The sequence below is a fragment of the Carassius auratus genome, chromosome 15 (assembly GCF_003368295.1).
Source record: "Carassius auratus strain Wakin chromosome 15, ASM336829v1, whole genome shotgun sequence".
Lineage (NCBI taxonomy): Eukaryota > Metazoa > Chordata > Actinopteri > Cypriniformes > Cyprinidae > Carassius > Carassius auratus.
Genome location: NC_039257.1, coordinates 108,707 through 121,206, shown reverse-complemented (window position 1 = coordinate 121,206; position 12,500 = coordinate 108,707). Strand labels below are relative to the sequence as shown.

Below are 12,500 nucleotides of genomic sequence, written 5' to 3'. Positions count from 1 at the left end.
TACTCCAACAACAAATCATATGAAAAAAAATTATCAGCAAGTAAAATACTGCAACATGACAGTACAAACAACAATAACATCAGAAATAGACTTTAACTGTCAGTGTTTGGTTTTCGTGATCCTGGTTCAATCCAGACAGGGCTTTTCACAAAGTCAGTGTGCACCATTCATGTATTTCAGAGTCACAGTACGAGATGAATACACAATGTTTTTGCATAAAACTCATGTCTACTGTGACCGTATACAGATATTGTATAATAAACTGATGCATAAATGTATTATGAGAGAACACAGATGTAGAAAGTCTTACATGAGCGATGCTGATGCCGCAGTAGATGGAGAAGGCGGTTGCCAGATCCTCATCGAAACGATTGAACCACGGGCCGTTGGTTTTATTCACCAGTTCTGCCACACCGATCACCTCTGATGAGAGAACAGACAGATGGACAGAGCTCAGGTCAGTCAGATGTGCTCGTGGGTTTCTTGCGTCTGCGGTTGAATCACTATAACATCACTTTGACTCTTAAAGTCTCTTAATTTCCCTCAACAACCTTATCACTCGAGAAGGATGGCAAAAACACACACGAATAAAGTTTATTCCCTCGAATATTTCTCTTCAGCAGTTCATTTAAAGGGTTTCTGATGGTGGTTTTGGGTAATTGTGTTTGTTATGTGTGTCAGGACTGAATCTTCACTACTTTGGCAAATTAAAAATCTTCATCAGGTTTCACTATACTGTGAAAAAAAAAAAAAAAAACACACCATTTCGACTTCAAAATGTCATGTTTAATTCAGTGTTTTACTTGTGGTTTCTTTGTAATTATTTGGTAATTTGTCAAATTGAGGACAAATTACCACCTGAAAATGGTTTTAAAGTAAACCCTGCACCAAATAAAGTGTAGTCCACACATTTTGGGGCAATAACAATTTTGCTAGAAATATTAGATGCTACTAATTAGTTGTTTATAAGTGATAATGTTTTATTTTTATTTTGCTAACAACACTTTTCGACTTGTTTTTGTAAAAACTGACAGAAGTCATTTTGGATACATTTGTAACATATTACATTTAAAAACTATTGATACTTTCTCAAAATATTTTCAAAGTTTCTACGTTTCAGTGTTACACAGTTTAACATTTCTTCATATTTCATTTATTTTTAGCTCTTAAAAATAAATTTAAAAAACATTTCCCCTTACATTTTCCATAGGGCTTTTAGTTCTTTATTTATTTCCTGTTCATTTTCTGTGTGGTTGTGTAAATAATTAAATTAAAATTAATAAGGTTCTAGATGTCTGTACTTAACCAGAGTGGAGCAGTAATAATCTTTTACAAACCATTTTAACATGGGATTAAAATCCTGCCATGATTCAAAACTGAAAATAAAGTTCTGAAAGGTTGAAACTAAGTGTTCGAAAACGCAAAATCTTACAAAAAAAAAGTTTTGCATGACCGAACAATAAGATTTGCAAGCTTGCAAAATGTAAAAAAAATTAAAATATCTCTGACAAATTAGAAACTCTGAAAAATTCTTTGCGCAACATCATACTTTTTTTTTTTTTTTTGCAGTTCTGAAGAAGGAAATTTTTTTGTATTTTTTTTTTACATTTTGCAAGCTTGGAAATCTTATTTTTCGGTCATGCAAAACTTTTTTTGTAAGATTTTGAGTTTTCGAACACTTAGTTTCAACCTTTCAGAACTTTATTTTCAGTTTTGAATCATGGCGGGATTTTAATCCCATATTTTAAAGAGCTTTAGCATGTATAGATTTTATTGTATTTATTCCCTGTGGATTTCCTCAGGGACGGCATCCAGGACTGACCTTCGTTCTCATCTTTGATGGGGAAGCAGAGGATGTTTCGCGTCCTGAAGCCCGTGCTGTCGTCCACACCGCGGTAAAACAGAGGATGGGAATACGCATCCTTGATGTTGAGGATTTTCCCAGTGGTGGCCACGTGACCAGCGATGCCCTGATCTGCCGGGATACGAAACTCCTTCTGTGTGTGAGAGAGAGAGAGTGATCGGTAATCTGAGCTGAACAATGACACTGTTACCTTCAGAAGAGCTGCTTTCACTGTACCTCGTCATCGTTCACGACTCCTCCATCGAACACTTTGGCCACGAGCTCATGACTGAAGTGATCCAGCAGGAACACAGAACAACTGAGAGGAAGACAACAGACCCATGATGTGTGTGTTTCTGCTCCGTCCGCATTAGACTTGTAAATATTTAGAGCCTGCTGACAGTGTGTTTGATTTAATCTTACAATATTTGATTGGAGTTAATTGATATTTATGAGCCGCTGCTGCTTTCATGCTAACCGTCTGCGATTGTTTTGGACGAAACCCAAAACTATCAAACCCATAATGGAGCCTGTGTGTGTGTGTGTGTGTGTCTCACATCTCAGCGTTGCTCAGGTTTCGGGCCTCGATGATGATCTCCTGCAGTAACACAGACACGTCATCTGAACGAGAGACGGAGAGAAGGATGTTAACGTTTAGCAAAATCACAACACCGCATTTTCATTCACATCCAAAAATGACGAGGTGCTTTAATCAAACATCTTGTGATTTCTATTTAGCGACTGGAATCTGTTTATGAGTCTGATATTATCACTTATTGGTAAACATTTACAATGAGTTTAGACTTTAATACGTAAACGTCCTGCAGTATTTCATCATCTTTGTAAACATTGCTTAATGAAATCAACTGTTCATTGTCTATTCTATAACATTTAATCTTTAATAGTATATTATTAAACTTTATTACACAACTTTTGACTTTAACGATGAATTAGTAAATCTTAAAATTAGGAATTGACAAAATTAGCTGAAATTAATGAATGCTTTAGATGTATTTTTTATTGTTCATTTTCAGTGTTAACTAATGGAGTGCAATTCAGTTTCATTTAATTTTTATTTTAGTGCAATGCAATGAAATTAAATGCAATCAAAATCAATTCAATTTATTTCAATGCAATTCAATTCAGTTCAATTAAATTCAATTTGATGCAATTCAGTTTAATTCCATTCAATTAAATTTATTTCAATGCAATGCAAATTAAATAAAATAAAATAAAATAAAATAAAATAAAATAAAATAAAATAAAATAAAATAAAATAAAATAAAATAAAATTAAATTAAATTAAATTAAATTAAATTAAATTAAATTAAATTAAATTGAATTGAATGAAACGGATGATTGTCCCGGCGGTGGAGACTGAAGAAAGATTGTGAAAGGACAGGTGTTGTGTGTTGAGTGTCAGCGAGGAGTCAGGGATGATTCACTCTGACACGGAGATGTGTTCATGACTCACCGAGGTGTGTGAAGAGGTTCTTAGCCACTTGCAGCAGAGCCTGAGGAACAATACCACAAATCAGACAGAAAACAACTGTGTGTGTGTGTGTGTGTGTGCGAGAGAGAGAGAGTGTGTGTGTGTGTGTGTGCGCGAGAGAGAGAGAGAGAGAGAGAGAGAGAGTGTCTGTGTGTGTGTGTGTGTGTGTGTGAGAGAGAGAGAGAGAGAGAGAGTGTCTGTGTGTGTGTGTGTGTGTGTGTGAGAGAGAGAGAGAGAGAGAGAGAGAGTGTGTGAGTGTGTGTGTGTCTGTGAGAGAGAGAGAGAGTGAGAGTGTGATAGAGAGAGAGAGATAGAGACTCTCACTCATTCTCTCAATTCAATTCAATTCAATACAAGGCAATGAAGTTTAATTCAAATATCTTTACTGGTCTTTGAGATGTATATTGTGTATTGCCAAAGCATTAAAGTAGTTGAGGAGTTGATGGTAGACATTGACCCGGCCCAAAATAATTATTCAAAATGAATAGTTTTGGCCACCCCTGTACATAGTATATTTCCCAGTCAGTGAAAGTCAATGGCTACCGTCAACTGTTCGGTTACCAACACTCTTCTGTCGTGCTCTAGAGGAGAAACAAGCTCATACATGAAGTGAGCAAATGATGGCAGATCACAGTTTTGTGAAGTCTGTTTGTCTTCCTCTCACCTGACACTCAAACTTGAGCTTCTGCTCCTTCTGGAAGGCCAGTGTGCTGGTGAGGACCGTGGATGTGTAACAGAAGCAGTGCTGGATCACGTGCTCATCCGCCTCCATGTACCTGACACACAGCATTAATGCACTTACTACACCTGCAGCCTGCTCTGAACACAGAACTTTAACAAGCTGAAATAAATGGGTTTAAAGAAATTCTTTTTTTTTTATAATAACATAATAAATACAATTATTCATGATTTCTGAAGATCATGTGACACTGAAGACTGGAGGAATGATGCTGAAAATACAGCGGAGCATCACAGAAATAAATTACACTTTAACACAGATTCACACAGAACACAGACGTTTTAGATTGTAATATTATTTCACTATTTTTAATGTCGTCACACACCTCTGTCCGCCCAGTTTGTTGAAGGTACACGCTAGCGCCACCACCTGTCCAGTGGCTTGACTGGTGACAGGAACACAGAGCATCGAGTTCGGCTCGAACCCCAACAAACTGCTCAGTAACCCGCGCTCCTCCTGCACACACACACACACACACGTCATACAGGAGCGTCAGCATGTGTGTGTGTGTGTGTGTGTGTGATGAGTTTGATCCTGATTAGAGTGAAGGATAGAGACAGTTTCTGTTCCAGCTGAACTCATTTAACACAGATCATCTCTGTCTGTGCTGATAATTAGCTGTCAGCTGGGAATGAATGAAAAAGCTCCATTATTAGTTCTGTGTGTGTGTGTGTGTGTGTGTGTGTGTGTGTGTGTGTGTGTGTGTGTGTGTGTGTGTGTGTGTGTGTGAACTGACCTGGCTGACGTCCTGTAGTCTAATGGATGTCTTTGTCTCCACCACCTGCCCGAACCGACCGAACATAAGCTGTAGAGAGAGAGAAGATTTGGTGCTGAGAAACAATATTACACACACACACACACACACACACACACACACACACACACACACCCTCACACACACACAGACACACACACACACACACCCACACACACACACACACACACGTTTACACTGATGCAGTTCAGAGAAGAAAAACTTACTGGAAAACTGATTTCCTCTTCCAAAACTTTATCTCCAACAACCTGCAAAAAACAATGCATTAGTGTGTGTGTGTGTGTGTGTGTGTGTGTGTGTGTGTGTGTGTGTGTGTGTGTGTGTGTGTGTGTGTGTGTGTGTGTGTGTGTGTGTGTGTGTGTGTGTGTGTGTGTGTGTGTGTGTGTCAAATGTCAAGAAGACTGGAGGAGTGATGCTGAAAATACAGCGGAGCATCACAGAAATAAATTACACTTTAACACAGATTCACACAGAAAACAGATGATTTACATTAGAATAATATTACACAATTTTTACTGTATTTCTGATCAAATAACTGCAGCCTCGGTGAGCAGAAGAGACTCTTTCAGAATCAATATAAATATATTGATGAGTGTCACCTGACAGAAGAGCTGGTGGTTGTCTTCAGAGACCAGCAGTAAACAGCAGCACTGCGACTGAGTCTCTGTCTGCAGCTGAAACACACACACACACACACACACACACACACACACACACACACCCATCAAGGCTTCCCTCTGCTTTAATGCATTTGATTTTCTGTCCATCCGGGTGTTGTGGATCACAGAATGACTAAAGGCACTGACGCCAGCAAACAAAACTAGCACAGAATCCCCAGTGAAGTGCAGGAGATCTGACAGAGAGATATTAAATCAGACACAAACACAAACAGATGAACGAGTGAAAGAGAGACGCAGAAACGCTGCTTGGCTCTTGAGCTTCTGGAGAGACCACAGACAACATTCATCTCTCAAACAGCCATTCGTAAAACCTTTTCTCTTAATTCAGACTGAACGGCGTAGTGAAATCAAATCATTTCAGGGATTATTGCATTCTGGAGATGAAACTGTGTTCAGCAATAAAGCAGAAAGGAGTTAGGGTTTAGAATCTGTGTGTAAGGCAGATATATGGCATGACACAACAACAGCATCATTTTTATCAATAAAGAATGAAATAAAATGGAAAAAAACAAGCAGTTTAATAAAATAAGTGACAAAAAAAGTTGGATTAATAAAATAAAATAAATTAAAATACAGGCAGATAATAAAATAAAATAAAATAAAATACAAAAAAGGCAGTTTAATAAAATAAAATAAAATAGGCAGTTTAATAAAATAAAATAAAATAAAATAAAAAACAGGCAGTTAAATAAAATAAAATAAAATAATATAAAATAAAATACAAAAACAGGCAGTTAAATAAAATAAATAAAATACAAAAACAGGCAGTTAAATAAAATAAAATAAAATACAAAACAGGCAGTTAAATAAAATAAAATAAAATACAAAAACAGGCAGTTAAATAAAATAAAATAAAATAAAATACAAAAACAGGCAGTTAAATAAAATAAAATAAAATACAAAATCAGACTGTTTAAATTAAAATAAAATATGTTCTAAATATACTTTGCTAACATTCCCATTAAGTTATGAAAGCATTATGTTTATTATGTTCATTTATAAAACAATATAAATATAAAAAAATAACAATTGCTTCAATAAACTCACTGTTCTGTTCAGTTCAATAAGACTGTTATTAATAAAAATACCAGGAGGTTAATATTAAATATCAAGATTCAAGATTTTTATTCCTCACATACACGATTATATCGAGCATAAATAAACAGCCTTGAAATGTGAATTATTCTTAAAGATTATTCTTGATTTATTGATCACACAAACTGATCTGATGCATTTTAAATGTATTTGATAAAGTGATTCAGAGACGGGTTAGAAACGTTGAAAACAGGGACAAAAACCAGGATGAGTGTGTGTGTGTGTGTGTGTCATTTCCTCACTACGATTGAATTGAAACAGTCTGAATAAATACAGATAAGCTTATTATGCAAATGATCCTTCAGGCACTGACCTGTACAGCACAAATCACACACACACACACACACTTTCATTTCCTTAACAGCGAGCAGCAGTAAACATTATGACCAGAAAGTGAACATAAATCATCTGCTGATCTGACTGCGTTTGGATTTGTATCTTCTTGTGATCGTCCATTGCCTTCTGCTGTTTTTAGATCAAGATAATGATCGTCACAGAAAGCAGAGCTAACAAATATATATTCTGATATATTTTTGCTCAAATTGCCATTACATTATGAAAATGTTGTTTCTCCGAACATTTTAAACGTCCAGTTTTTAAATGGTTTATAATGTTTTTCTGGGTAAGGATTAGATTAGAAGGAACATAAAAAAAAACATTACTTTTGAACCTTTTGCCAACATTATGAGAACATTAACTTTAAGAGGAACATCCAACAAAACTATTTTAGGAAATAATAATAATATAATCCTGAATCACTGAGTGAAAGTGTTTTTTTTCCAGCAGAACCGAGAGTCTTGTGTGTTCATGCATAAGGAAGTTAAATAAAATGTTATTTATGCATGACAATGCAAAAATAAATAAATAAATAAATAAATAAAATAAAATAAAATAAAATAAATAAAATAAAATAAAATAAAATAAAATTAAATTAAATTAAATTAAATTAAATTAAATTAAATTAAATTAGTCTTTGGCAATAATACAGAAAGTAGTCAAAACTCTTAACGTGTACAGCAAATACAGGTCATTAATTAAATTAATTAAATTGTATTAATTAAAAAAAAACAGGCAGTTTAACTAAAATAAAATTTAATACTTTGCTAATATTCCCAATAAGTTATGAAAGCATTATTTTCATTATGCTCGGTTCTGTTTGTTATATTTTTTTTATGTAAAAAAAAAAGAAAAGAAAAAGAATCCTGGTAATGTGAACATCAAGGGAACATTCCATTGTAATCATTTTGAAAACAATGTGGAAATGTTACTTTTGTTCTCGGAACATTCTAAAACAAGTAGCCACATTTAAGACAAACAAGTTTCAGAAATAAATATATATTTCAGAAAAAATGTTTTCATAAACATTCTTTATCTTTTTATATAAAAAATGTGTTTCTGTGCTGGAAAATTTAATTATTATAATCTTAATTCAAGGGTAAACGAATTTGTTTACTGTTAACTGTTTCTAAAACAGCTTACTGCTTATATATACTCTGAAAAAAAAATCAAAATAAAATCAAAGGTTTAGAAAACTTAAAAGTTTAACGCAACCAGCTTCAGGAGGTTTTTGAGGTTTCTTAACTTTTTCTTGTATAAAATGAAAACAGCAAGTTGAGAAACTCTAAAATCTCCTGAAGATGCGTTTGATTTCTTTTTTTATTACAGTGTACACAGTGTACAGTAATATCAGTGACACGTATTTCCTTGTGTGTCACGGTAGATCAGACTCTTATTATAGAATTTAATTACGGAAAAACTGTTTTGAGCATGAAAACGGATTAAAACATAGCTTATAAATAACAGGCAATAACATATACGTTGTCTATAGCCTATAAAACAGCTCCATAAATAGGAATATTTCAATGCATGATTTTTAGTGAGACATCAAATAACCCGAGACTTGACTCGGACTCCAAGTTAAAGACTTGTGAACATCTCTGGTCTGATTATAATAACTAAAATGTGTGTTTTTGTCATGTAATTTGGATAGTAATCTGCCCAGCTCTGGTTATATCTAGTATCTGGTTAGTCTGTACTTACATAGTTGATGACTTTGAGCTGCAGGGAGGCGGCGTCCAGATCATACAGCTCACCTGTCAATCACACTTTTACATTACATTATGCCACAGAGACACCCAAGACTCGATAGAAATACATGCCTCTAAATGCATTTCTGCTGTACTGTTATTACGTACCTTAACGCACATTTCACCGCAGTTTCAAAGTGAAAAGTCCAGTGAGTGGCGCTAAAACACGAGTTCACTACGCGATTCTGAAACGGTGTTTTTACGTTGATACAAGCACGTATTGCTGTGTTTGTATTATTTTGCTGAAAACGTATTGCGGTGGTTCATAATTCCACATATCTGAGAGCTGTCACTATAAACATTTATGTTAGAAATATCCTCTACACAAAACATTTACATTTAGTCATTTAACAGACGCTTTTATCCAAAGCGACTTACAAACGAAAACGATAGAAGCAATAAAAACTAATAAAAGCGCAACAAATGAAAGTGACAAGTCTCATGTAAAATAAATATAGAAATATTATAAAATACAAAAAAAAAAAAAAAAAAATATATATATATATATATATATATATATATATATATATATATATATATTATATATATATATATATATATATAATAATAATAATATAAAATAAATTAACAAAATAAATTAAATTAAATTAAATTAAATTAAATTAAATTAACCTTCCAGATAGTGTTAACAAATATAAAAGAGATATAAAAAACACATTTGTTGATGCAGCTGTGCTATTTTAACTTCCTTACAGATTTGAGCTGTTTTTTTTCGAACTACTCTGAAGTCTCTCCTAAAACATATCTGCTTTCCCTGGCTTATAAATAATTTTCTATTATGGTCTTTGCCTTTTTATTTTGTGTTGTTTAGTCATTATATCACTGGGGCTAGGCTCTGTATTAATTGTGTTTAGTTTGTGCTGATTTCTATATTTAGTTTTAATCTCTTCTGAATCTCTGTACAGCACTTAGGTCAATCGTGTGGCTGTTTTTATATGTGCTGTATCAATAAATTGAACGTTTCTCAAGTAATTATGTGAAAATTAGGCTTTATTTATCTAAACTGGGGACCTACACATTATAATTTGTGTCAAACAAAGTAAAATCTGTCAGAATTATACTGCCTCTAGTGTTCATTTCAACTGGAAACTGCATCGATTCCTGCGTAAAGGTAAAACATTTGTTTGAGTTTTCAGTTTGGCAGAAATGTAGGTAGAGGCTTGTATTTCCAATGAGCTTAAGTTGCACATAGAATCTGAAATGCTTTTTAATGCTACAGTAACACAAGTGTGTGTGTTGTGTATTTGTGTGTGTGTGTGTGTGTGTGTGTTTCTCACCACACAGCCGTAGGATCTTGCGGTCGAGCTCTCTGTAGTCCTCTGCCTGTGCGTTGGCTTTGGGCTCCACTGGTGCATTGTGGGATTGAGTGTGTGGCCGTTTGGAGCATCTCTGAATGTCTCTGACTCGCTTACAGGCCACAGTGAGCTGACAACACACACACACACACACACACACACACACACACATAAACGCACACAATATAAACACTTGCATTTTGACATGCACATGTAGTAATAACGTTTATGTAGAAAGTGTAAATCTATGTAAAACCACAGCCATGCTGATAGAGTATAGAGCGATATCACATGGCAATGAGTTTGCGTAATTGGATGACACAAGTGTGTAAATAAATAAGAAACAACCATCGAGTGTCTTAAAATATTCTTTGTGCAGAACTACTTTCTTCCTCCACGAATCCAAATCTCTAGCAGACAGTTTAATTTTCAGCGCTGGGGTCGAACTAGTTACATGTAACCAAATTACGTATAAAAGAATAGCTACATGGGAAAATGTTAACGATTACCTTAGAGTTACAAATGATCTGCTCTTATCATCTGATCGTGGGTGTATCTCTCTATTAGTTTTATTGGATCTTAGTGCGTTTGACACAACATTCTTTTGCATAGACTTGAACACTTTGTTGGCATCAGTGGAAGTGCACTAGCATGGTTTAAATCGTACTTATATGACCACCATCAGTTCGTAGCAGTGAATGAAGATGTATCATATCGATCACAAGTGCAGTTGGAGTACCTCAAGGCTCAGTACTAGGGCCGCTACTCTTCACGCTTTATATGTTACCCTTGGGAGATATCATCAGGAAACATGGTGTTAGCTTTCACTGTTATGCTGATGATACTCAGCTCTATATTTCTTCACGGCCCGGTGAAACACACCAATTTGAAAAACTAATGTCTAAGACTTGATGGCTGCTCTGTCATTCCTTCGTCATCTGTTAGGAACCTAGGTGTGCTATTTGATCGCAATCTTTCCTTAGAAAGCCACGTTTCTAGCATTTGTAAAACTGCATTTTTCCATCTCAAAAATATATCTAAATTACGGCCTATGCTCTCAATGTCAAATGCAGAATATTAATCCATGCATTTATGACTTTAAGGTTAGATTATTGTAATGCTTTATTGGATGCTCTAAATCATGACACACCAGTGTTTTGGGAGTTTAGGACAAGTGCTTATTCCATAACTGTTTTATGTCCTATTGCGTTCATGTATGTATATTATTTAAGATAAACTATTTTTACCAAAGACATTGTTAGATGCCAGTGTTTCTTGTCATAACTACGCATACATTTGATTTCAAAACCGCATCATAGCTAACTAAACTATTTCTTGTTATGGTTTTAAATCTGTATTCAACCTCAGAATAATCTCAAAGTAATATTTTGTTGTGGCTGTGCTTAATTTATGATAATTCAAGTGATGAAGGTTAGTGAAAAATCTGACAGTGCTTGGGTTACGTTTTTGAAAATGATTAACAGTTGAAAACATTAAATATTTACAATTATTTTGTGGTATTATTGTAAAAAAAAAGAGAGCTAATGCTATTTTAGGGGGGGAAATATAAATAAAATAAAATATAATGAAATCTGTTGTTTCTGCTTGTAAATCTGATGTTTTTGTCTTGTGATTTGTTTGCTTTCTTGTTTTTGCTCTCGTCGTGACATGCTTTTAAAGTGTCTGATGTTAAATTGCTTCTCTAATCAACAGAATCAAAGGTCTGTGAAGTGTGTGTGTGTGTGTGTGTGTGTGTGTGTGTGTGTGTGTGTGTGTGTGTGTGTGTGTGTGTGTGTGTGTGTGTGTGCTCTGATGATGATGATGGTGGTGGTGGTATGATGAAAGCCTTTGGGACCCGTATCACCTCAAATAAAACCTGAGAGATGAAGGCGGATTGGCTTTTGACTCAACATCAGGATGAAAGAGCTCTGACTGAGAAATATACATTTAGTCATTCAGCAGACGCTTTTATCCAAAGTGACTTACAACAGAAATTTAAGAAAAGCTATGGAAAGTTTAAAGGAGATGTGGTACTATGGTATATTTCTGTAAGCTAATCTTATTCTCTTAAAAAACAGAAAACAAATAAAAAACCAAGATGCTTTTAAGTTTTCTCTGTGTCTCTGTCTTCTCTCTCTCTGTGTGTGTGTGTGTGTGTGTGTGTGTGTGTGTGTGTGTGTGTGTGTGAGAGAGTGTGTCTCACATGTTTCTCCAGGATGGTGAGGTTTTTGTATCTTGTTCTGTCAGTGGTTTACAGCAGACCTGTCGAGAGAGAGACAGAAGAAATACCACAATTCATTACATCCTCCTGCTCTATTTCTACCAGCTCTCTTTCTCTCTCTCTCTCTCTCCATTTGCTTTAGGTGTCACACTGTGACCTCTGACCTGTGTCCGTCTGCAAGAGTCCCAGAGAGACACTACACAAGACACGCTCCTGATCTAATAGAGCGGACATTAAAACACTGAAATGAAG

General features: G+C 34.9%; 1 pseudogene; it reads right to left on the bottom strand.

The window, feature by feature from the left end:
• Positions 1-12,500, bottom strand: part of LOC113114556 (cGMP-dependent 3',5'-cyclic phosphodiesterase-like) — a 21,714-nt pseudogene that overhangs the window by 7,540 nt on the left and 1,674 nt on the right.